This window comes from Mustela erminea, chromosome Y (genome assembly GCF_009829155.1).
Source record: "Mustela erminea isolate mMusErm1 chromosome Y, mMusErm1.Pri, whole genome shotgun sequence".
In the NCBI taxonomy this organism is placed as follows: Eukaryota; Metazoa; Chordata; class Mammalia; order Carnivora; family Mustelidae; genus Mustela; species Mustela erminea.
In genome coordinates this window covers 2710349-2734575 of record NC_045636.1, presented here as the reverse complement: position 1 = coordinate 2734575, position 24227 = coordinate 2710349, and the positions used below count along the sequence as shown (strand labels likewise).

General features: G+C 36.8%; 1 pseudogene; it reads right to left on the bottom strand.

Annotated features, from left to right (window-relative positions):
• Window positions 1-9117: 9117 nt before the first annotated feature.
• On the bottom strand, window positions 9118-9215 carry LOC116583957 (annotated as a pseudogene).
• Window positions 9216-24227: the final 15012 nt, after the last annotated feature.

The following is a 24227-nucleotide window of genomic DNA, read 5'->3' as shown; positions in this document are numbered from 1 at the left end:
CATCTTTTTGTGTCTGCTTTAATTACTTTCATGAATGTTCTGCATTCCTCGAGAACAGATCCTTAACCACTTTGGTTAGATTTATTCCCAGGTATCTTATGGTTCTTGGTGCTATAGTACATGGAATCGCTTCTCTAATTTCCCTTTCTGTATTTTCATTGTTAGTGTATAAGAAAGCCACTGATTTCTGTACATTGACTTTTAATCCTGCACGTTGCTGAATTGTTGTATAAGTTCTAGTAGTTTGGGGGTGGATTCTTTTGAGTTTTTCACATAAAGAATCATGTCATCTGCAAAGAGAGAGAGTTTGACTTCTTCATTGCCAATTTGGATACCTTTTATTTCTCTTTGTTTTCTGATTTCTGTAGGACTTCTAATGCATAGTTTTTTTTTAATTTTTTCAATTTATTTATTTTTAGAAAAACAATATTCATTATTTTTTCACCACACCCAGTGCTCCATGCAACCTGTGCCCTCTAAAATACCCACCACCTGGTACCACACCCTCCCACACCCCCACCACTTCAAACACCTCAGATTGTTTTTCAGAGTCCATAGACTTATGATTCACCTCCCCTTCCAATTTACCCCAGCTCCTTTCTCCTCTCTAACACCCCTTGTCCTCCATGCTTTTTGTTATGCTCCACAAATAAGTGAAACCATATGATAATCGACTCTCTCTGCTTGACTTATTTCACTCAGCATAATCTCTTCCAGTCCCGTCCATGTAGCTACAAAAGTTGGGTATTCATCCTTTCTGATGGAGGCATAATACTCCATAGTGTATATGGACCACATCTTCCTTATCCATTTGTCCATTGAAGGGCATCTTTGTTCTTTCCATAGTTTGGCGACCATGGCCATTGCTGCTATAAACATTGGGGTACAGATGGCCCTTCTTTTCACGACATTAGTATCTTTGGGGGAAATACCCAGGAGTGCAATGACAAGGTCATAGGGAAGTTCTATTTTTAATTTCTTGAGGAATCTCCACACTGTTCTCCAAAGAGGCTGCACCATCTTACATTCCCACCAACAGTGTAAGAGGGTTCGCTTTCTCCACATCCTCTTCAACACATGTTGTTTCCTGTCTTGTTAATTTTGGCCATTCTAAGTGGTGTAAGGTGATATCTCAATGTGGTTTTAATTTGAGTCTCCCTGAGGGCTAATGATGATGAACATTTTTTCATGTGTCTGATAGCCATTTGTATGTCTTCATTGGAGAAGTGTCTGTTCATATCTTCTTCCCATTTTTTGTTATGCTTGTCTGTTTTGTGTGTGTTGAGTTTGAGGAGTTCATTATAGATCCTGGATATCAACCTTTTGTCTGTACTGTCATTTGCAAATATCTTCTCCCATTCTGTGGGTTGCCTCTTTGTTTTGTTGACTGTTTCCTTTGCTGTGCAGAACCTTTTGATTTTGATGAAGTACCAGAAGTTTATTTTCGCTTTAGTTTCCTTTGCATTTGGAGACATATCTTGAAAGAAGTTGCTGTGGCTGATATCGAAGAGATTACTGCCTATGTTGTCCTCTAGGATTCTGATGGATTCCTGTCTCACACTGAGGTCTTTTATCCATTTTGAGTTGATCTTTGTGTATGGTGTAAGAGAATGGTCGAGTTTCATTCTTCTACATATAGCTGTCCAGTTTTCCCAGCACCATTTATTAAAGAGACTGTCTTTTTTCCACTGTATATTTTTTCCTGTTTTGTCGAAGATTAATTGACCGTAGAGTTGAGAGTCCATATCTGGGCTCTCTACTCTGTTCCACTGTCTATGTTTCTGTTTTTATGCCAGTACCATGCTGTCTTGGTGATCACAGCTTTGTAGTAAAGCTTGAAATCAGATAATGTGTGCCCCAGCTTTATTTTTGTTTTTCAACATTTCCTTAGCGATTCGGGGTCTCTTCTGATTCCATACAAATTTTTGGATTATTTGCTCCAGCTCTTTGAAGAATACTGGTGGAATTTTTATTGGAATGGCATTAAAAGTATAGATTGCTCTAGGCAGTATAGACATTTTAACAATGTTTATTCTTCCGATTCAAGAGCATGGAATGGTCTTCCATCTTTTTGTGTCTTCTTCAATTTCTTTCATGAGTGTTCTGTAGTTCCTCAAGTACAGATCCTTTACCTCTTTGGTTAGGTTTATTCCCAGGTATCTTATGGTTCTTGGTGCTAGAGTACATGGAATTGATTCTCTAATTTCTATTTTTGTATTTTCATTGTTAATGTATAGGAAAGCCACTGATTTCTGCACATTGACTTTGTATCCTGCAACGTTGCTGAATTGTTGTATGGGTTCTAGTAGTTTGGGGTTGGAGTCTTTGGGTCTTCCATATAAAGAATCATGTCATCTGCGAAGAGAGAGAGTTTGACTTCTTCATTACCAATTTGGATACCTTTTATTTCTCTTTGTTTTCTTATTGCTGTTGCTAGGACTTCTAATACTATGTTGAACAAGAGTGGTGAAAGTGGGCATCCTTGTATTGTTCCTGACCTCAACAGGAAGGCTTCAAGCTTTTTCCCATTGAGGATGATATTTGCTGTGGGTCTTTCATAGATAGATTTGATGAGGTTCAGGAATGTTCTCTCTATTCCTATACTTTGAAGCGGTTTAATCAGGAACGGATGCTGGATTTTGTCAAATGCTTTTTCTGCATTAATTGAGAGGACCCTGTGTTTCTTCTCTCTTCTGATATTAATTTGTTGTATCACATTGATTGATTTGCGAATGTTGAACCATCCCTGTAGCCCAGGGGTGAATCCCTCCTGGTCATGGTGGATAATGTTTTTAATGTGTTGTTGGATCCTGTTGGCTAGGGTCTTGTTGAGAAATTTAGCATCCATATTCATCAGTATATTGGTCTGAAATTCTCCTTTTTGGTGGGGTCTTTGCGTGGTTTGGGGATCACAGTAATGCTGGCTTCATGGAAAGAGTCTAGAAGTTTCCCTTCTGCTTCAGTTTTTTGAAACAGCTTCAGGAGAATAGGTGTTATTTCTTCTTTGAAGGTTTGGTAGAATTCCCCAGGGAATCCGTCAGGTGTTGGGCTCTTGTTTTTTGGGAGGTTTTGATCACTGCTTCAATCTCGTTATTAGATATCAGTCTATTTAGGTTGTCGATTTCTTCCTGGTTCAATTTTGGTAGTTTATATTTTTCCAGGAATGCATTCATTTCATCTAAGTTGCTAAGCTTATTGGAATATAACTGTTGATAATAACTTCTGATGATTGTTTCTACTTCCTTGTTGTTAGTTGTGATCTCTCCTTTTCATTCATAATTTTATGAATTTGGGCTTTCTCTCTTTACTTTTGGATTAGTGTGGCCAACGGTTTATCGATCTTATTGATTCTTTCAAAAAACCACCTTCTAGTGTCATTGATACGTTCTACTGTATCTGATTTCTATCTCATTGATCTCAGCTTTAATCTTGATGATTTCCCTTCTTATGTGTGGAGTTGGTTTGATTTGTTGTTGATTCTCCAGTTCTTTAAGGTGTAGAGACAGCTGGTGTATTCTGGATTTTTCAATTTTTTTGAGGGAGTCTTGGATGGCTATATATTTCCCTCTTAGAACGCCTTTGCTTTATCCCATATGTTTTGGACCAAAGTGTCTTTATTCTCATTGGTTTCCATGAATTGTTTCAGTTCTTCTTTGATCTCCTGATTGATCAAGCATTCTTACGCAAGGTGGTCTTTAGCTTCCAGGTGTTTGAGTTCCTTCGGAACTTTTCCTTGTGATTGAGTTCCAGTTTCAAAGCATTGTGATCTTAGAATGTGCAGGGAATCATCTTAGTGTTTTGGTATCGGTTGAATCCTGATTTGTGACCCAGAATGTGGTCTATTCTGGAGAAGGTTCCGTGTGCACTTGAGAAGAATGAGTATTCTGTTGTTTTAGGGTGGAATTCTGTATATATCTATGTGGTCCATCTGGTCCAATGTGTCATTCAATGCTCTTGTTTTTTTATTGATTTTCTGCTTCGATGATCTGTCTATTTCTGAGAGAGGTGTTTTAAGATCTCCTACGATTAGTGTATTCATATCAATATGACTCTTTATCTTGATTAACAGTTTTCTTGTGTAATTGGTTGTTCCCATATTGGGGGCATAGATATTTACAATTGTTAGATCATCTTGGTGGATAGTCCCTTCAAGGATTATGTAGTGTCCTTCTGTATCTCTGACCACTGTCTTTAGTTTGAAGTCTAATTTATCTGATATGAGAATCGCTACCCCAGCCTTCTTTTGAGGCCCATTGGCATGAAAGATGCTTCTCCATCCCTTCACTTTGAGTCTGGGTGTATCTTTAGGTTCAAAACCGGTCTATTGTAGACAACATATGAATGGGTCATGTCGTTATATCCAATCTGCAACCCGGTGCCATTTTATGGGTGCATTTAGGCCATTCACATTGAGAGTAATTATTGATAGATATGTTTTTATTGACATCGAGTTACCATTGAAGTCTTTCTTTCTGTAGATTGTCTCTATATTTCTATTCAATGCTTTTTTTTGAGATTTTTCCTCTTTTATACAACCCACCTTAATATTTCCTGCTGTGTCAGCTTGGTGTTTGCATAGTCTTTAAGCCTTGCCGGTCTTGAAAACTCTTTATCTCTCCATCCATTTTGAATGTCAGTCCTGCTGGATAAAGTATTCTTGGATGCATGTTCTTCTCATTTAGTGTCCTGAATATATCTTGCCAGCCTCTTCTGGCTTTCCAGGTCTCTGTGGACAGGTCTGACGTTATTCTGATGGGCTTCCCTCTGTAAGTAAGGAGCCTCTTTGCCCTGGCAGCTTTCCAGAGATTTTACCTACAATTATAATTCCTCAATTTGACTATCAGGTGTCGTGATTTTTTTTTGGAATGTATAATCTTGGGTGGAGACCGTTCAGCCTCTAGTACATGAAGGCTGGTTCCATTCGCGAGATTGGGAAAATATTCATGAAGGACTTGTTCCACTATATCTTCTTTCTTTCTCCTCCCCTTCAGGGATTCCAATAATTCTGACGTTGGAACACTTCATGGCATTATTTATTTCCCTGATTCTGTTTTCATGGTTTCTAAGCTGTTTGTTCCAGGCTTTCTCCTGATCCTTTCTCTCTATCTGTTTGTCTTCCAAATCACTAATTCTATTTTCTCTCTCAGTTGCCCTAGCTTTGAGAGAGTTTAGATTAGATTGGAACTCATTGAGAGCATTGTGAACCTCCTCCCTGGTAGCTTTAAGCTCCGCCCTAACATTGTGAACATCCTGTCTGGTTGCTTTCAGTTTGGCCCTAATCAATTCCATTTTGTCATTCACGGCTTTCTTCAACCTAGCTATTGCCTGGATAATTGTTAGCCTGAATTCTCTTTCCGACATATTGTCTATGTTGATATCCGTTAGCTCTGTTGCAGAAGGTCCATTCTCTGTATTTTTCTTCTGTTGGGCATTCCTCCTCCTAGTCAATTTGGTGGAAGATGACTGAGCAGATGTAGCTTGATGTATCAATGGTGGTGCAGTCAAGGTGCATCCTGAAACACTTCTGAGCAATCAGGATCCCCCACCCAAACGAGGTTCAAAAGAAAAGAAAAAGAAAAAGAAAAAAAAAGAAAATTAGAAAAACAAAAGAGAGAGAGAAAGAAAGAGAGAGAGAGAGAAAGGAAAGAAAGTGAAGATGAAAAAGAAAGTTCAGCCCTGATGGGCCCCAAGGTAAGATTTATGAAGTAGACAAACAAAAAGGGATAAAAAGTCTGATACAAGTATATGACAAGAGAAAAAATACATATATGCAAATAAAGAAAGAACCTTGTCAAAAAGAACCCCAAGTGCAAAATTTATATGCAATCAGGACAAACACAGCAAACACAGAAACACTGGTGGAAGAAGATGGGAGAGTTCTTATAAATTTTCAGTGTGTGCGAGGAAGGCTGTTTTGATTCTTCCTGGATGTATCTTGATATCTTTGTTTAAGGACTCAACTTTCCTAAGATAAAGGGGATTAAAAATTGGTTTACTTATAGGGATAGTATTGATTGGTGAAAGGGGATTACTTTGAAGTTTAACTCTATATGAAATTTAGAGGATAAAAATATAAAGGAATAGAGTAGACTAAACTAAACTAAAATTTAAAAAAAGGAATTCAAAAAATAATGCAAAAGAAAAACATAGGTGTATGTATCAAAAAGTTCAGGTTAGAATGTATTATGGAATTTGATGTACTGTACAGCTTGCTGTGATGGTAAATAGGTTAAAAAAATGATCTATGTGTAAAAAAAAATTAACTGGAATAGTGGGAATGAGTGAACAATACAAGTTTTCCTATGAAGTAGTGGTTGTTCACTTGTAGTCCTTTTTTTTTTTTTCCTCTTTTATTTTCTTTCTTGGTTTGTTTTGTGGGGGAGAGGCCTGCCACGTGGGTTGTCAGTCAATGATGTTTCCTGAGTTAAGTCCTCCCGCCCCCCTCAAGGGGGTGGGCTCTGAGGAAACTGTTTTTTTTTTTTTTCAGGCTTTTGTTCTCTGGCGGTCTTTATGTTTGTTCACTTTTTTTTTCTCTCACCTTGACCGCCTTTGATGGTCTTTGTAGTTTTAGAGGAAAACAAACCACACACTGATCTCCCTCTCAGAGAGAAGCCTCAATCTGGGTGCAGAGCCAAAATAAGTTCCCCCTTGGCTGCTGGCAGAGCAGGTTCCAAATTGCAGATCCTGTGGGTGCAGGATCTTTTGCTTGTACCCAAAGCCAAGGCAGTGGCGGCTGTCTGGGAGATCCGGACCGCCAAAGAGGTTCCAAGCAGTGATTGCACACTGAGATTTTGCCACTGGCCTGGGCTGGGAGTGCCTGGCTTGTGCGCACCTCTTTCAGAGGCGGCTATGGGTCGCGCGTGAGTCTCAGGCACTGAGATCAGGGCGCAGGCCCGTAAGCACCAGGCTGGGCTTTTGCGCACCTCTGTCAGGGGAGAGTTTGGGGCGCGCGGCCTAGGCTTTGAAACAATGGCACGGGTCAAAGAGCGCCAGCCGGGCCTTTGTAACTCAGGGGAGAATGAGGGACATGGGCGCATATCTCAAGCTTTGTGGTAGGGCTCACGCGTTCTGCCTACTGGCATGGCTCCCATTCCCTCACAGGAGTTAGAACCCATGCATTCTTGGGCACGCTGGTGGCTTAGGGACCAAGAGCTGGTTTCTCGGCCGCACTCTCTCTGCCTCAGCGCCGGGGAGGTTGTCCTGGGAACAGGGACTTAAGCCCCTGTCCCTAGCCACCCCGATTCCCACAATTTCCTCCCAAGATCCTTTGCTCTTTTGGAGTGCTTTCAACCAGTCTCCAAGTTAATGCTGGTCCCCAGACGCCGGGCACTCTCGCCCGTATTGGGGTATTACTTTCCAACCAGTCGCCTCTGGTGGCTCCCTCCCCCTTTTGTTTATCTTCCGATATCAGTCACTATTCCCACTCCGCTTTACCTGCCCACTGGCGTCTTCTGCCCCTGTAGAGATCCAGACGTGTATAATTCTGATCTCAGGCTGATTTCATGGGTGATCGGAGTTCTTTGGTAGGTAATCAGCTCACTTTGGTGTACCGGCTGAAAAGGGGCCTCCTCCTACTCCCCCACCATCTTCACCTTCCTAATGCATAGTTTTTCATAATATTCTCTTACAGTTGTATTTCTGTGATAATGGATTTTCTCCACTTTGTGATTTTGAGTCCCTTCCTTCCTTTTTCTCGTTCCTTTCTTCCTCTCTTCCTCCCTCCCTTGGCCTTTCCTTTTTTTTTTTTAATGATTTGCTGGAGATAAATCAATTTTTTTGATCTTTTCAAAGAACCATTTCCTGATTTTGATGATCTGTTCTATTTTGTTTAGTTCCTCTATCATTTATTTTTGCCCGAATCCTTATTATTTCTTTCTTTCTGCTGGTATGGGTTTTGTTTATTGTTCATTTTCTGATCTTCTTTAGATAGAATTCTAGGCTGTTTACTTGGCATTTGTCTTGCTTCTTAAGGTAGGTCTGTAATACTAGGTACTTCCCTTTTAGGACCAATTTTCTTGCATTCCAATAGTTTTGGATGATTGTATTTTAATTTTTGTTTCTTTCCATGTACTTTTTTATTTCTTCTTTGATTTCTTGGTTTATTAGCATGATAAATAAACTCCATGTACTAGTGGGCCTTCCAGATTTCTTCTTGTGTTTGATTTCTGGTTTCATAGCATTATGGTGAAAAAAAAAAACGTGGTATGACTTTTATCTTTCTGAATATTTTGAGATTGGTTTTGTGACCCTGTATGTGATCGATTCTGGAGAATGCTCCATGTGCACTTGAAAAGAATGTGTATTCGGCTGTTTCAGGATGGACTATTCACAGTTCACCTCTTAAGTCCACTTGGTCCAATGTATCATACAAAGCCATTGTTCCCTTGTTGATTTTCAGTTCGGGTGATGTGTAAGTCCCCAACACATCAGGTGATGTGTTGAAGACCCCTACTATTGTTGTACTATAAAGGGTTAGTGCCTTTATGTTTGTTATTAACTACTTATGTCTTGGGGTGCTTCCATGTTGAATGCCTAACTATTCACAATTGTTATATATAATCTTGTTGAACTGTCTCCTTTTTATTTTATTTTATAGTGTTATTTTATTTTATTTTATAGTGTTATTTATAGTGTCCCTATTTTTTATAGCCATTATTTTATTGAATTCTCAAAAACTATGGATTTGTTATCACTTTTTTAAAATTTATTTTTTATTTATTTTTAACATAACAGTATTCATATTTTTGCACCACACCCAGTGCTCCATGCAATCTGTGCCCTCTATAATACCCACCACCTGGTACCCTGACCTCCCACCCCCCGCCCCTTCAAAACCCTCAGATTGTTTTTCAGGGTCCATAGTCTCTCATGGTTCACCTCCCCTTCCAATTTCCCCCAACTTCCTTCTCCTCTCTATATATAGTGTCCCTAGGTAGAGTTTTTTTTCCCATTGCTTGGAATCTGCAATGTCTTTAAGTCTAAAATAAGTCTCTTTTAGGCAGAATATTTTGGGGTCTTACTTTTGTATTCCATTTGTCATCATATGACTTTTGATTGGAGCAGTTTGTCCATTCACATTCAAAGTAACAATAGGTAAGTATGTTTTTGTTGTCATTTAAAAAAATGGAGCTCTTCATGAATTTTCATGTCATCCTTTTGTAGGGGTATGCTAATCTTTGTCTTTTCTCTTTTTAGTGTGTATGCTGTCAAAGCAACCATTGTATTGTTTCTTACATGACTCATTTCTTCCCTTCCTTAATATATTGTATCTTAATATATATTGTATTTCTCTATCTATTACATATGGAATAAAAATAGTTGTTTTATATATATTTGCATTCATGTTATATATTGTATTATTTTGTACTTTCTTTTTGGATTTGGATTAGAGTTTGCAATATACATTTACAATTCATACAAATCTACTTTTAAAAAGAATTCACTTCACAGGCATTGCAAATTCTTTGTAATTTTGTATTATATTATTTATAATAAAATTTCCTAATTCCTCACTCTCCCCTCTAGTTCTAGTGTTCTCCTTCATTTAACTTATACACTAGCTTACATAATCAAATACATTTTCACTATTATTAATTTGGTAAACTGTTATCTATTACATCATGTAGAAAGATGAGTTATTTTACCCTCACTTATACACTTTATATGACATTCTAATATGCTTTCTTTGTGAAGATCTGTTTCAGACAAATATCATTTTTCCTCCTTCTAAAAACAAAACAAAACTAACTTTTTAAAAAAATAAATCCTCCAAGGTAAATATACTGAGAACTTCCTTCAATTTTTGAGAAAATATTTTCCCTTTACTTTTGAAGAATTTTACATGGCACAAAATTCTAGGCTGGTGGTACTTCTTTCTTGCTTGTATGGTTTCTGAAAGGATTAATGTAATTCTTATCTTACTCTTCCATAGGTAATTCTGTGCTCTGACTTCTTTCAATAATTCTTATCTTTAAAATTTTGCAGTTGAATATAATGGGCCTAGAAGTAAGCTCAGAGCACATTGGGATTTTCATCTTGTGTTTGGCATAAATGGGGGGAAGGTGAACAAGATACATCATAATTATTTCAAATATTGCTTGTATTCCTCCCCTCCCTTTTTTCTTGTATCCATTTATACCTATGTTATACCTTTTGTATATGTCCCAGCTTTTGGATATGCTATTCTCTTTCTTTATTTCCTCCCCTTTTCTATTTTCATCTTGGTTTTCAATTAGGATCTTTCTATCATCAAATGCTCAATCTCCAATATTCTTTTCAGTCATGTACACTAATCAATCCACCATAGGCATTCTTTATTTTGTCTGTAATAATTTTGACTTCTAGAATTTTTTTCTTAGAATTTTTATCTGTTACATTATCTATCTGTTCTCACCTTTTCTTGGCTTTTACCATAATGATCTTAGCATATTAATTACAGGCTTTTAAATTCCCTGGTCTGATAATATCAACATTCCAGCCATATTCGTTGTGGCTTTTGTTTTTTAAAACTGTGATTTTGGGGTGCCTGGGTGGCTCAGTGGGTTAAGCCGCTGCCTTCGGCTCAGGTCATGATCTCAGGGTCATGAGATCGAGGCCCGCATCGGGCTCTCTGCTCAGCAGGAGCCTGCTTCCCTCTCTCTCTCTGCCTGCCTCTGTCTGCTTGTGATCTCTCTCTGTCAAATAAATAAATAAAATCTTTAAAAAAAAACTGTGATTTTGGCCTTTTGGCACTCCTTCTAAGTTTTTGTTGAATGATGTACATGATATATTAGCTAAAGCTGAGTGACTAGCATTTTAAGTCATTTGGTGGTAAAGTCTGTGGAAGGACAACCATTCAACAGTTCTATGATGAAAACTCAGTGCTTTGGTGAGCTTATTTCTCTATATTGTTCATTTTCACAATGCCTCTCATTCATCACCCTCCTCACTGTTTCTTTTTAAGGACTGCATGGTTACAGGCGGTTGGGATTAAACATTTGCCTTCTTAGTGTCGGTTAGGCTCTGATAAAATCCCAGCATGTTAAAATAGTTTCTTATTAAGAAAAGAATATTTTTATGTATTAAAAACAGTTATTTTTCTGTGATATACATTGAGGATGTAATAGAATTCCTGAAGGTAATACAAAAATTTGGGCTTCCCTCTTAAGTAAGCCCTTGCAAGTTCTTTGTTTGTTTGTTTTTGTACTATTTGCTCACCTGTTTACTTACTTATTTTTTAACTCTGTGTCATCCACACTAAATGCCTGGCAATTTTTTAACTATAGTGCAGTTTTCCTACCCTAGGATTTGTTTTCAAAGTGTTTAGTTTTTGTGGAATTTACCCCAATAAGTTTCATTTTCCACATCAGTACCCTGGTCTGTGACCTTGTTTCCCTTATGGATCTGTGAAGAGGTTTTTCAGTCTGTCCAGTTCTTTTACTTGTTAGCATGATGTGGTCAGTAGAAGTTGCTCTTTTTGGAAATTGATTATGAGCAAAATATTTAAATACAAGTTCCTTGAATAGGTTAAAATGAGAGTCAGCCATATACATACTAAGTTAATCCTTAATGAACTTCCAAAAACACAGGTCTTAAATCAGAGATCAACCAAATACAGCCACATCCAACCCATTATCTGATTTTTCTAAGTACAGTTTTAGAACAATGAGGTCATGTTGATTAAAAAAAAAAAAAAACACCAAACAAACAAATCAACAAACTATGGTGGTGTTTGTTTCCACAAACAACAACAGAGTTGAGCAGATGTGACAGAGAGCACTAATATTCCCTATAAAAGATAACATTTTTATAATCTGACCCTTTAGTGACAAAAGTCTGTTGAGCCCTTTTCAAAACTTTTAGTGATATATCAGGAAATGATTTAAGGGGTACAAAATGAGAGAAAATGGCCTTTTCATCATTACATATTATTATCTTATATCAAGAAATATGATTTTGACCCTTAATGGCATTTAATTTTACTATAATGTATTGGGTGATAGCATAAAAATCTCTGAGACAAGGCTGTAGAAACTGGTGGAATAACTCAATATTATATACGTGTGTATGTATGTATATATTTAAACACAATACATCTTTGTTTTTGGCAAATTATTGAGAAAAGAAATTCATAAGGATTTTTAAATAGTAAAACTAAAGCCTTCCAAAATGCTGTATACTCAAAATCTACATCATAATTATTTTTTAAAAAATTTCATTTCAGCGTAACAGTATTCATTGTTTTTGCATCATACCCAGTGCTCAATGCAAACCATGACCTCCCCAATACCCACCACCTGGTTCCCCAAACCTCCCACCCCCACCCCTTCAAAACCTTCATGTTGTTTTTCAGAATCCATAGTCTCTCATGGTTCACCTCCCCTTCCAATATCCCTCAACTCCCTTCTCCTCTCCATCTCCCAATGTCCTTCATATTAATTTTCCACTGAGAAGTGAAACCTTATGATAATTGACTCTCTGCTTGACTTATTTCACTCATCATAATCTCTTCTAGTCCCGTCCATGTTGCTACAAAAGTTGGGTGTTCATCCATTCTGATGGAGGCATAATACTCCATAGTCTATATGAACCACATCTTCCTTATCCATTCGTCCATTGAAGGGCATCTTGGTTCTTTCCACAGTTTGGTGATCGTGTACATTGCTGTTATGAACATTGTGGTGAATATGTCCCTTCTTTTCACTGCATCTGAATCTTTGGGTTAGATACCTAGTAGTGTAATTCCTGGGTTTTAGGTAGCTGCGTTTTTAATATATTTTTTAATGTAGGTAGCTCTACTTTATTTTTAATGAGGAACTTGCATACTGTTTTCCAGAGTGGCAGTTATATTTTCATTTTCATTTGTATCAAGCTATTTACTCCTAGCTTCCCTTCTGTTTGCTTCTTGGATACATTCGTTGTTTAAAATTTGGTTTCAATTTCCACGTACTTGCAATTTCTCCGTTCTTCATCTGCCTTCAATTTTAGATGAATTCCATTATTGCATAAGATATGTGATATAATTTCAAATTGCTGAATTAAATTTTTCTTTGTTTTAAATGATATTATTTATTTTATTTGACAGGCAGATTACAAGTAATCAGAGAGAGAGAGGATGAAGCAGGCTCCCCACTGAGCAGAGAGCCCAATGCAGGGCTCGATCCCTGGACTCTGGGATCATGACCTGAGCCGAAGGCAGAGGCTTTCACCCACTGAGCCACCCAGGCACCCCCTGAATAAAATTTTTCTAAAAGTATTTGTTATTACAAATGATGGAGATTATATTATGAAAAATGGTGTCATGTGCATGTAAGTAAATACAAAAGAAATTATAAGTAGAGAGTCTTAATAAAATGTGATAATATATGAACAATGTTAACCTCATTTGATTCTTTGCTATGTTTTTTTCAGTTATTATTTATACATACAGCTGCCCTTGTTTTTTGCTGAAGATTAACACCTTTATTTATTTTATAAATAAATAAATTCCCTATTTGGATTGTCCTTTTTATTATTATGTAGTATCTTTCTTTGTCTCTTGTTGTAGTCTTTGTTTTAAAGTTTTTATTGTCTGATATAAATGTTGCTACTCCAGCTTTCATTTGATGTGGTTTAGCATGAAAGATGTTTTCTCCATCCCCTCACTTTCAGTCTGAAGGTGTCCTAGGTCTAAAAGGAGTCTCCTGTATGTAGCAACTACATGGCCTTTAAAAAAAAAGATTTTATTTGACAGAGAGAGATTACAAGTAGGCAGAGAGGAAGGCACAGAGGGGGATGTAGGCTCCTTGCTGAGCAGAGAGCCTGATGGGGGGCTCAATCCCAGGACCCTTAAATTATAACCTGAACCAAAGGCAGAGGTTTAACCCACTAGGCCACCCAGGTAACCCCTACATGGTCTTTTTTTATTTTTTAGAAAGACTTTTTAAAAAAGATTTTATTTATTTATTTGACAGAGAGAGATCATAAGTAGGCAGAGAGGCAGGCAGAGAGAGAGGGAAGCAGACTCTGCTAAGCAGAGAGCTCGATGCGGGACTTGATCCCAGGACCCTGAGAACATGACCTGAGCCAAAGGCAGGGTCTTAACCCACTGAGCCACTCAGGCACCCATTTTTTTTAATCCATTCCAATATGCTGTGTCTTTTGATTGGAGCACCTAGTTCAATTATGTTCAGACTAATTATTGATAGGTATGTGTTTAGTATCATTTTATTACTTGCTTTGTCATTGTGCCTGGAGATTTTCTCTGTGCCCCTGTGGACTTTTTCACTTCAGGTGTCTCCATTTCACTCAAAAAGTCCCATTCATATTTCTTGCAGGGCTGGTTCAGTGCTCACAAATTCTTTTAGCTTTTGTTTGTCTGGGAGAGTCTTTATGCCTCCTTCTATTCTGATTGATAGCCTTGCTGGATAGAACATTCTTGGATGCAGATTTTTTCCCCATTACATACTTTGTATGTCTCACACCCCTGCCTCCTGGTCTACCAAGATTCTATGGACAGATCAGCTGCTAACCTTATATGGCTTCCCTTATCAGCCAGCCAGTGGCTTTGTGGAAATATCATCCTTGTGCGTTGCTCTATGTGCTTTTGTCTCATTCATCCTTCTCTGTAGTCTTGGCTCCCTCCCTTCTGCACCTGCAATCTGTTCTCGCCATAAACCATGCCTCTGCACTTCCTGCTTTCTTTAATGTGGCTTCTTCTTTCCCTTTAGTTGTGCAGTTTGTTCTCTTGTCTTCAGGTTGACTTCTGGGTATTTAGGATGATTTTATAATTACCTGGTTTTCTGTTCATGGGAATAGGTGAGCTTAGGGTCCTCCCTCTCCGCTGCCTTCTTCCTCTCTGCCACATTAAAGCTATTTGATTACTGAATAAATATTATTTGTTATTGGTTTGCTCATATTTTCTATTTTCCTATAAGTCAGTCTCAGTAGTTGTACATTCAATGATTTATCCATTTTAATGGGCTATCTGATTTGCTTTTATATAATTGTGTACAGTAGATCCATGGTCCTATTTCTGGGTATTGGTTGTAATGTTTCATCCTTCATTTCAGAATATTTTTTAGTTGAATATTCTTCATTATCCTTAATCTAACTAAAATATTGTGTATTAAAAATTGAGATCTTTGTTTTGTGGATCTTTTTCTTTTTTCTTTCCTGTTTAATTTAAATTACATTAGCCAATTTTTATTTTATATTATTATTTTATTTTATTTATTTTTTCATTTTTTAATTTATTTTCAGCGTAACAGTATTCATTGTTTTTGTACCACACACAGTGCTCCATGCAACCTGTGCCCTCTCCAATATCTACCACCAGTTTCTACCAACCTCCCACTCCCCACCCCTTCAAAACCCTCAGATTGTTTCTCAGAGTTCATAGTCTCTCATGGTTCACCGCCCCTTCCAATTTCCTTCAACTGCCTTCTCCTCTCTAACTCCCCTTGTCCTCCACGCTCTTTGTTATGCTCCACAAATAAGTGAAACCATATGATAATTGACTCTCTCTGCTTGACTTATTTCACTCAGCATAATCTCTTCCAGTCCCGTCCATGTTGCTACAAAAGTTGGGTATTCGTCCTTTCTGATGGAGGCATAGTACTCCATAGTGTATATGGACCACATCTTCCTTATCCATTCGTCTGTTGAAGGACATCGTGGTTCCTTCCACAGTTTGGCAACCGTGGCCATTGGCGCTATAAACACTGGGGTACAGATGGCCCTTCTTTTCACTCCATTTGTATCTTTGGGGTAAATACCCAGGAGTGCAATTGCAGGGTTATAGGGAAGCTCTATTTTTAATTTCTTGAGGAATCTCCGCACTGTTTTCCAAAGTGGCTGCACCAACTTGCATTCCCACCAACAGTGAAGAGGATTCCAATTTCTCCACATCTCCTCCAACGCATGTTGTTTTCTGTCTTGTTAATTTTGACCATTCTAACTGGTGTAAGGTGGTATCTTAATGTGTTCTTTTTATTTATTTTTAATTTATTTTCAGCATAACAGTATTCATTATTTTTGCACCACACCCAGTGCTCCATGCAATTCACGCCCTCTCTTCAATGTGGTTTTAATTTGAATCTCCATTATGGCTAGTGATGATGAGCATTTTTTCATGTGTCTGATAGTCATTTGTATGTCTTCATTGAAGAAGTGTCTATTTATATCTTCTGCCAATTTTTGATATGATTATTTGTTTTGTGTGTGCGGAGATTCAGGAGTTCTCTATAGATCCTGTTATCAACCTTTTGTCTGTACTGTCATTTGCAAATATCTTCTGCCATTCCGTGTGTTGCCTCTTTGTTTTGTTGACTGTTTCCTTTGCTGAGCAGAAGCTTTTGAGTTTGATGAATAGTTGGGTTTTCCTAATCTTCATTTAATTTATTTTTTTCCACTCTGAACTTTGTTATTTTCCTCTTTCTGGTAATTTTGTCCTAGTTCTTCCTCCTCTACTACTTCCTTTAAGTAAAATGTTAGATTGTATATCTCAGTAGTTTGACTTGTTTATGCATCTATTTATTACAATAAATTTCCCTTTTAGAACTGGTTTTGCATCATACCTTAGACTTTGATGTGTTTTTCGTGTCCGTTTGTTTCATAGTTTTCTTGTTTTGTTTTGTTTTCCTTTTGATTTCTTCCTGAACAATTAGTTATTCATGAGCATATTACTAAACTCCACATACTTTGAGACTTCCCAGTTTACCTTTATTTCTTGACTTCTGGTTTCATACCATTGTAGTCAGAAAAGCTATTTGTATGATATGAATCTTTTTTAAATTTGATAAGGCTTGTTTTGTATCCTGTTATCTGATCTGTCTTGCAGAATGTCCCATATGCACTTGGGTTGATCATATTCTACTGCTTTGGCATGGAATTTTCTATATGTGTCTATTTGTTGCATACATTAGGTCTCTTTTGCCTAAAACATTGTTCAAGTCCAACATTTCCTTCGTAATTTTCTGTCTGAATTCCCTGGCTTTGGCTCAATGTGGGCTGTTGAAGTCCCTTGCTTGCCTTTATGATCTGTTCATACTTGTCTAACATCCACTTAGTTCCTCCAATGTTGGTTGCATATGTATTTAACAAGGTTATATCTTCTTGATAAGTTAACCTCCTTACAATTATATAATGACCTTGTTAGTCACATCTTAGTTCTTGGCTTAAAGAGTCTGTTTTGTTTGATATAAGCATAGTTGTACCTAGCCTCTTTTGGTTTCCATTTGCATGGAACTTGTTTTTCAATTAATTCAATGTGAGCTTCTGTTGTGCTTAAAACTGAAAAGTCTTTTGCTAGCAGTGTCTACTTGATGAATCCAGTCACTTTGTACCTTTGTATAGTTCAATACAGATACATTTATTATTGGTATACAATAATTTTACTATTGCCACTTATTGGTTTGGGTGTTTTGTGGCTTCCTGGTTTTTTCTCTTGGTGTGTGTGGTCGTGGTGTGGTTTTGTTTATGTTTTTGTAAATTGGTGAGTTTCTGTGGAGATATGTTATGATCTCTTCTATGAATCTATAACATTTTGCTTTGCAGTTACCATGAGACTTGCATAAAATATCTTATAGCTGTAACAGTCTTTACACTGACAACATCACAGGTATCTATGTGTTCTATGACATACAAAAACTATGCCCTTTTATTACCACCATTCTGCATTTGGTGTTGGGGTTGACTTTTTTATACTGTGTATTCATTAACAAATTATACTATCTTTCATTATTTTTGATAACTTTAATCTTTTTTATGATATTTAAATAAGCAATATGCCTCATACACAGTATTAGTGTTTCTCAATTTGCCTATATATATTTGCCTTTACCAAGGTGTTATATATATTTTATGTCTTCCTTACTAGTTAGTGTCCTTTAATTTCCACTTGAAGAAATCATTTCCATTTCTTGTAATACAGGACTAGTGATAATGAGTTCTCCTAGTTCTATGTAGGAGATATGTATCCTTTATTTGTAAAAAATAATTTCTCTAGATAGAGTGTTTATGGTTCACAGCATTTCTTTTTTTATTTTAACACTTTAAGAATATCATCCTATTTCTCCTTTTTATGGAGAAATCTGCTGATAGTCAATATATTTCTGTGTATACTCTCCTTTTCACTTGCTGCCTTTAGGATCTCTCTTTGTCTTTGAGTCTGAGAGTTTTATTACAAAGTGTTCTGGAAAATTTATTTGAACTGTTGAAATGACGTAGTGTGTACCTTCATGAACTTGGATTTCAGATCTCTCCCCAGGATGTGAAATTGCTCACCCACTATTTCTTTTTATTTAAGATTTTATTTATTTATTTGAGAGAGAGAGAAAGAGTAAGCAGAAGCAGAGGGAAAGTCAGTAGGAGAGAGAAAGGGAGTTCAGTGTAGAACTCAGTCCCAGGATGCCAGGATCATGGCCTGAGCTGAAGACAGCCATTTAACCAACTGACCCACCCAGGCTTCCATACACTCTATTACTTTAAATGATTTTTCTGATGCTTCTCCCTCTCTTCACCTTTCAGATTTCCAGGTATTTGGCTTTTTTTTGGGGGGGGTGTCTCATACATCTAGCAGGCTTCCTTTAATCCTTTTATTTATCTTTTCATACATGGTTATATCAGATTTCATCTCCTGTTTTATTGATTCTTTCTTCTGTTTGGTCTGTTCTATTGTTGATGCTTTCTATTGCAGTCTCTATTTCATTAATTTGAGTTCTGCATTTCCAGAATTTCTATGCTTGTTTTTTTATGGTTTCTATCTCTTTTAATATTATATTTGCGTTGTGTATTTTTTGTTGTTGATGTCAATGGGTTTTCTTGTTGTGATGTTTTTGTACCCTATCAGTTTACTGTAATAACTCATTTGAATCCCTTGGTTGACTGTACTATTTTGCATTTCCACCAGCAGTGGTTCTTTTTTCTCCATAGTCTCACCAACACTTTGTTTCTTGTGTTGTCCATCTCAGCCATTCTGACAGGTGTAATGTGATATCTCATGATAGTGTTGATTTATTTACATTTCCCTGATGATGAGAGATGTTTAGCACATTTTCATGTTTCTTTTGGCCATTGGGATGTATTCTTTTGAAGGAATGTCTATTCAGATCCTCTGCCCTCCTTTCAATCAAGTCATTAGTCTTCTTGATGTTGAATTATGTAAGTTCTTTGCATATTTTGGGTATTAACCCTTATTGGATATATCACCTGCAAATATCTTCTTCCACTAAGTAGACCAACTTTCTGATTTGTTTATAGTTTCCTTCTATGTGCAAAAGCTCTTTTGTTTTTGTGTAGTTTCCAAGAGTTTGATTTTGCTTTTGTTTTCTTTGTCACAGGAAACTGAGAGTTTTTATCATGAATACATGTTTGGGATTCATCATTTGATTTTTATCCTTCATTTTTCTTGTGTAGTGTATCACATTAATAGCTGATTAATTTGCAAATATTAAACCATGCTTGCATCCCCTATATAAGTGCCACTGCTTGTGTTGAATGATCCCACTGGACTTCCATAGTTTTTATATTACTTTGATGGTGTCCTGTAAATCCCTTAGGTTCTGTTTACTTTTCTGACTATTTCTCTTGCTTCTTTGACCTAAAAGTGCAAAATACTTGTCTTTGTGTTCATTGATTCTTTCTTCTGCTTGACAAATTCGAGGCCAAAAGTTTCTAGTAAATTTTTCAGTTATTATATTTTTATGACCATGTTTCTGCTTAGTTCTTATATAGTTTTTCTTTGTTGCTGTGTTTTTATTTTTCATATGCATCATTCCTGATTTCAGTCTATAATCTGCCTCTTCTTTTTGCTGATTGTTCACTGCTGAGATGGTTATTTTGGATACGTTTTCAGGAATTTCTTTTCTTAAGCCTTTTCTTTAGGGTTATTTCATGGAGATTATTTTATTCTCTTTTATTGAGCCATGTATTCTTCTTTGCATGTACACATTTTTCATGATATTTTATTGGCACTTCATCTCTTGGGAAAAACAGCCATCTCTCTCCATCTTTTCAGACTGAATTCATACAAGGAAAGACTTTACCAGTCAGGTCCAGTAGAGCATCTGGGGTCCTATCAGAATTGTCTGAGAGTAAGTGTTCATTTGAATTGTACATGTAGTGTCCCAGTGGAAGTTTCCTCTGTTCTCAACACCTAATAATCTTTTGCTTTCCCGTGTCTGTGATATAGTAGACTCTCTGGTCTCTATCAAGAAGTGCTTTCTTGTTATCATTCCAAGGTGTGGGCTCTGATATAAATTGTATCTATCTGGAAGTCATATGTGCAAGCTCTAAGTCTTAATGTGGCTGAATCTAGAGATTAGGCCATTAGGAGGTAATTGATATAAAAATGAGGTCATAGAACCTATGATTCTAATCCAAAAGGACTGTGGCCTTATTTAAAAAAAAAAGAGGAAGAAGAAAAAAGGAAAGAAAAGAAAAAAGAAAATCTCTCTTGGTCATACAAAAACTCAGGAATCTTCCAATCTTCCAATTAATGAAGAGTGTTCTCACCCTAAACAGATCATAACTCGTGCTTTCCATCCTCCAGAACTGTAAGAAATAATTTCAGCATTCCAGTCTGGTTTATTCAGTTAAGGTAGCCTGATAAATAATACAGCATCCAAAGGATGCCCCATTCACTTAAGTACGCTGAGTGAGCCACACAGAAAATAGTTCCTTTAAAAAGCTCTCTTGCAAGCTGGAACATTTAATATGCATTCCACCCTTGTCTAGGGAGAATATGAGATTTTTTTTTCCTGACTACACTTCCATTGTGCTGAGTGAGGGTGTTATCACATGTAAATTCGACACATTTTTTTACCTGCTTCATTGCAGCCCTTTCTGACTACTTTTCTTCACTGCTGCAACCTCTGACCTTTCTCCTAGAGTTCTCATAAGGCCAATTTATTCCATATAATGTTAAGTTAGTGCCTCCATGGTGCAATCAGAACCTAAGGCTTTCGATTCCTCTATTGTCTGGAAGTCACTCAGCTGTGTGGTCTTAATAAAGTCTTAATCAGAATCTCAACATTTATGGGGAAGTAGAAAAATGCATCCAATTGTTCATAAGGCATTTCAAGGGACCTCTAATAACTAAAGCCGTTTGATAAAGAACAAATTCTTTTGTCTTGATTCTTCCTGATTCCAAAATTTACCACAAAACTACCGTAAGCAAAGCAGTGTGTTACTAGCACAAAGCAAACATGGAAAAGAATAGACAGCCCAGAAATAGACTATTGATTATGCAGCCACTTATTTTCTACACATGTTCTCAGACCATTCATGGGCTCATACATCTCTTCATCCACAAGTGCAAGGAAAACTGCATATCCAGATACAAAAGAGTGAACTTGTACTCTTTACCTTATACCATCATAAAATATTTGCCTTGGGAGGATTAATTACTTAAAGGTAAAACCTAAAATTAGAAAACTAAAAGGAAACATAGGGTGATACTGCATGACATTTGATTTGGTATCCATTTCTTTGATAGCACATCCAAAGCACTGACAGTAAAAGGAAAAATAGGTGAAAGGGACTACATCAATTTCTATTCACCAAACGACAGAGCCAACAAGTCTGACAAGAATGAGGAATTATTTGTTAACTGTATATCTAATAAGGAATTAGCATGTAGAATATACAGGAAATTTCTACAACTCAATAACAAAACACAACCCAATTTTAAAATATGCAAAGAACTTAAGACACTTCTGCAGAAAAGATATGCAAATGGCCAAAAGTACATGAAGAGATGCTCAAAGTCACTAATTATTAGGGAAATGAAATTGAAACAATAATATCACCCCATGGCCCTGGTATTAAAAGTAACACAAAAAGAAATTTTGTTTGAAGAAATTAGAACCTTGTGTACTACTGGTGGGAACGTGGAATGGAATGACTATTATGGAGAACAGTAGGGTAGTTCCTCAAAAAAATTAAAAATGAAATTACCATATAGTTCTATAGTCCTACTTCTGGATGTGTGTGAATCCAAAACAATATTAAGGAGATGTTTGTGTCCCCATGTTCATTTAACCATTGTTCACAATGGCCAAGAAGTAAAAAATACCTAAATGCCTGTGATGGATCAAGGGATAAACTAAATACGGTATATTCCTCTGAGTGGAATACTACTTATTCTTTAAAAGGGAATAAATTTTTACACATGGTACAATATATGCTTGAAATAAATGTGCTTGAAAGTGTGCTCAGTGAGATAAACTAGTTGCAGAAGGACAAATTGTATATGAGAGTAAAATAATGTTTGCCAGTGGTGATTGGGGGAGTAACTGGGTTATGGATACAGAAATCTCAGTTTGCAAGATGAAAGAAGTACTGAGGATGAATGGTTGGAGTGGTTGCAGAACATTGGGAGTGTACTTGATGTCACTGAACTGAACACCTACTTTTTTACATGGTTAATTTTATGTTACATTTATTTATATCTTAAATAAAAGTTAAAAATTCTTTTTAAGACTTCATGCAATTGGGATTCTTCATTCTCATTTTTTTCCTGTCATCCCAAACCAGTATCCTAAATTGATATGGATTGATATGGCTATATCCTTTAACACTTTAGCTTATTAAAAAAAGAACTCTGTAGGTAGTGAGCCTATAGGATTAATACTGGTTTATAAGTTGGTGTGTATTGGTGTGTCTTCATAGAAGAATTGGGTATGCTGCAACGTTAGACTGTACATAGTTTCTGACTTTTTTTTATTGTGTTTAATTAGCCAACATATTGGGCATTATTAGTTTTTGACATGGTGTTCAATGATTCATTGGTTGTGTGTAAAACCCAGTCCTCATCACCACACATGCTCTCTTTAATAGCCATCACCCTTATTAAATCCTCCCTTCTGTAACCCTCATTTTGGTTCCCAAAGTCCAGATTCTTGCATGAGTTGTCTCCCTCTCGTATTTCTTCCCATTCAGTTTTCTCTTCCTTACCCTGTGGTCCATTACACTATTTCTTATCTTCCATATACAAGTGAAAACATATGACATTTGACTTTATCTGCTTGAATTATTTCAGTTAGTATAATCCCCTCCAGTTACACCCATGCTGATGCAAATAATGGGTATTCTTCCTTTCTGATACAGAAATATTCCATCGTATATATGGATCTCATCTTCATTAACCACTCACCTGTTGAAGGGCTTCTCAGCTCCTTCCACAGTTTGGCTATTGTGGACATTGCTGCTATAAACATTGGCATGCACATGGCCCTGCATTTCACTACATCTGTATCTTTGTAGTAAATACCTAGTCATCCAGTTTCTCAGTATTAGGGTAGTTCTATTTTTAACGTCTTGAATAACCTCCACACTGTTTTCCAGAGTGGTTCTATAAGCTTGCATTCCTCCCTTCAGTGTAAGAGGGTTTTCCTTTCTCCACATCCTCATCAACATTTGTTGTTTTCTGACTTGTTAATTTTTGCCATTTTGACTGGTGTAAGGTGGTATCTCAATGTGGTTTTGATTTGGATTTCCATGAGGACTAGTGATGTTGAACACTTTTACTTGAGTCTGTTAGCCTTTTGTATGCCTTCTTTGGAGAAGTGTCTGTTTATGGTTTCTGCCTATTTCCTGACTGGACTATTTGTTGTTTGCGTGTTGAGTTTCAGAAGTTCTTTATAGATCTTGGGTACTAGTCCTTTATCAGTACTGACATTTGCAAATATTTTCTCCCATTCCATGGGTTGCCTCTTAGTTTGTTGACTGTTTCCTTTATGTGCAGAAGGTTTATATCTTGATGAAGTTACTATTGTTATTATTGTTTTCCAAAACTTTGACCCTTTCCCCTTTATTTTTGGTCTTTCATTTTTTTTTCCTTTAAAACTCTTAACCAATCAGGTGGCACAGTCACGTTAAGCATCTGTCTTCAGCTCAGATCATTATCTACGAGTCTTGGGATTGAGCACTGCTCAATGGGGAGCCTGCTTCTCCCTCTTCTTCTGATTCTCTCTCTCTCTCTCTCCCATTCTGTATCTCATGAATAAATAAAATAAAAAATATAAAAAAATTTTGACCAAGCTATCTTAGTGCTCAAAAGTAATGAAATATGTAGATAGTTAAGAGGGGAAGGGGGTTAGTGGAATTTTATGTTGGCATGTGTGTCTCTTTCTTTCAGCTAGCTAATAGAACCAGAGTATGAAATCTTGGCCAGTTGTATACCTGTCATGTGGCTCAGAAGCATCTGAAAATATATCAAGACTTAAATGCATACTGATTAAGACTCTAGACTCCATTATTTATTTAAG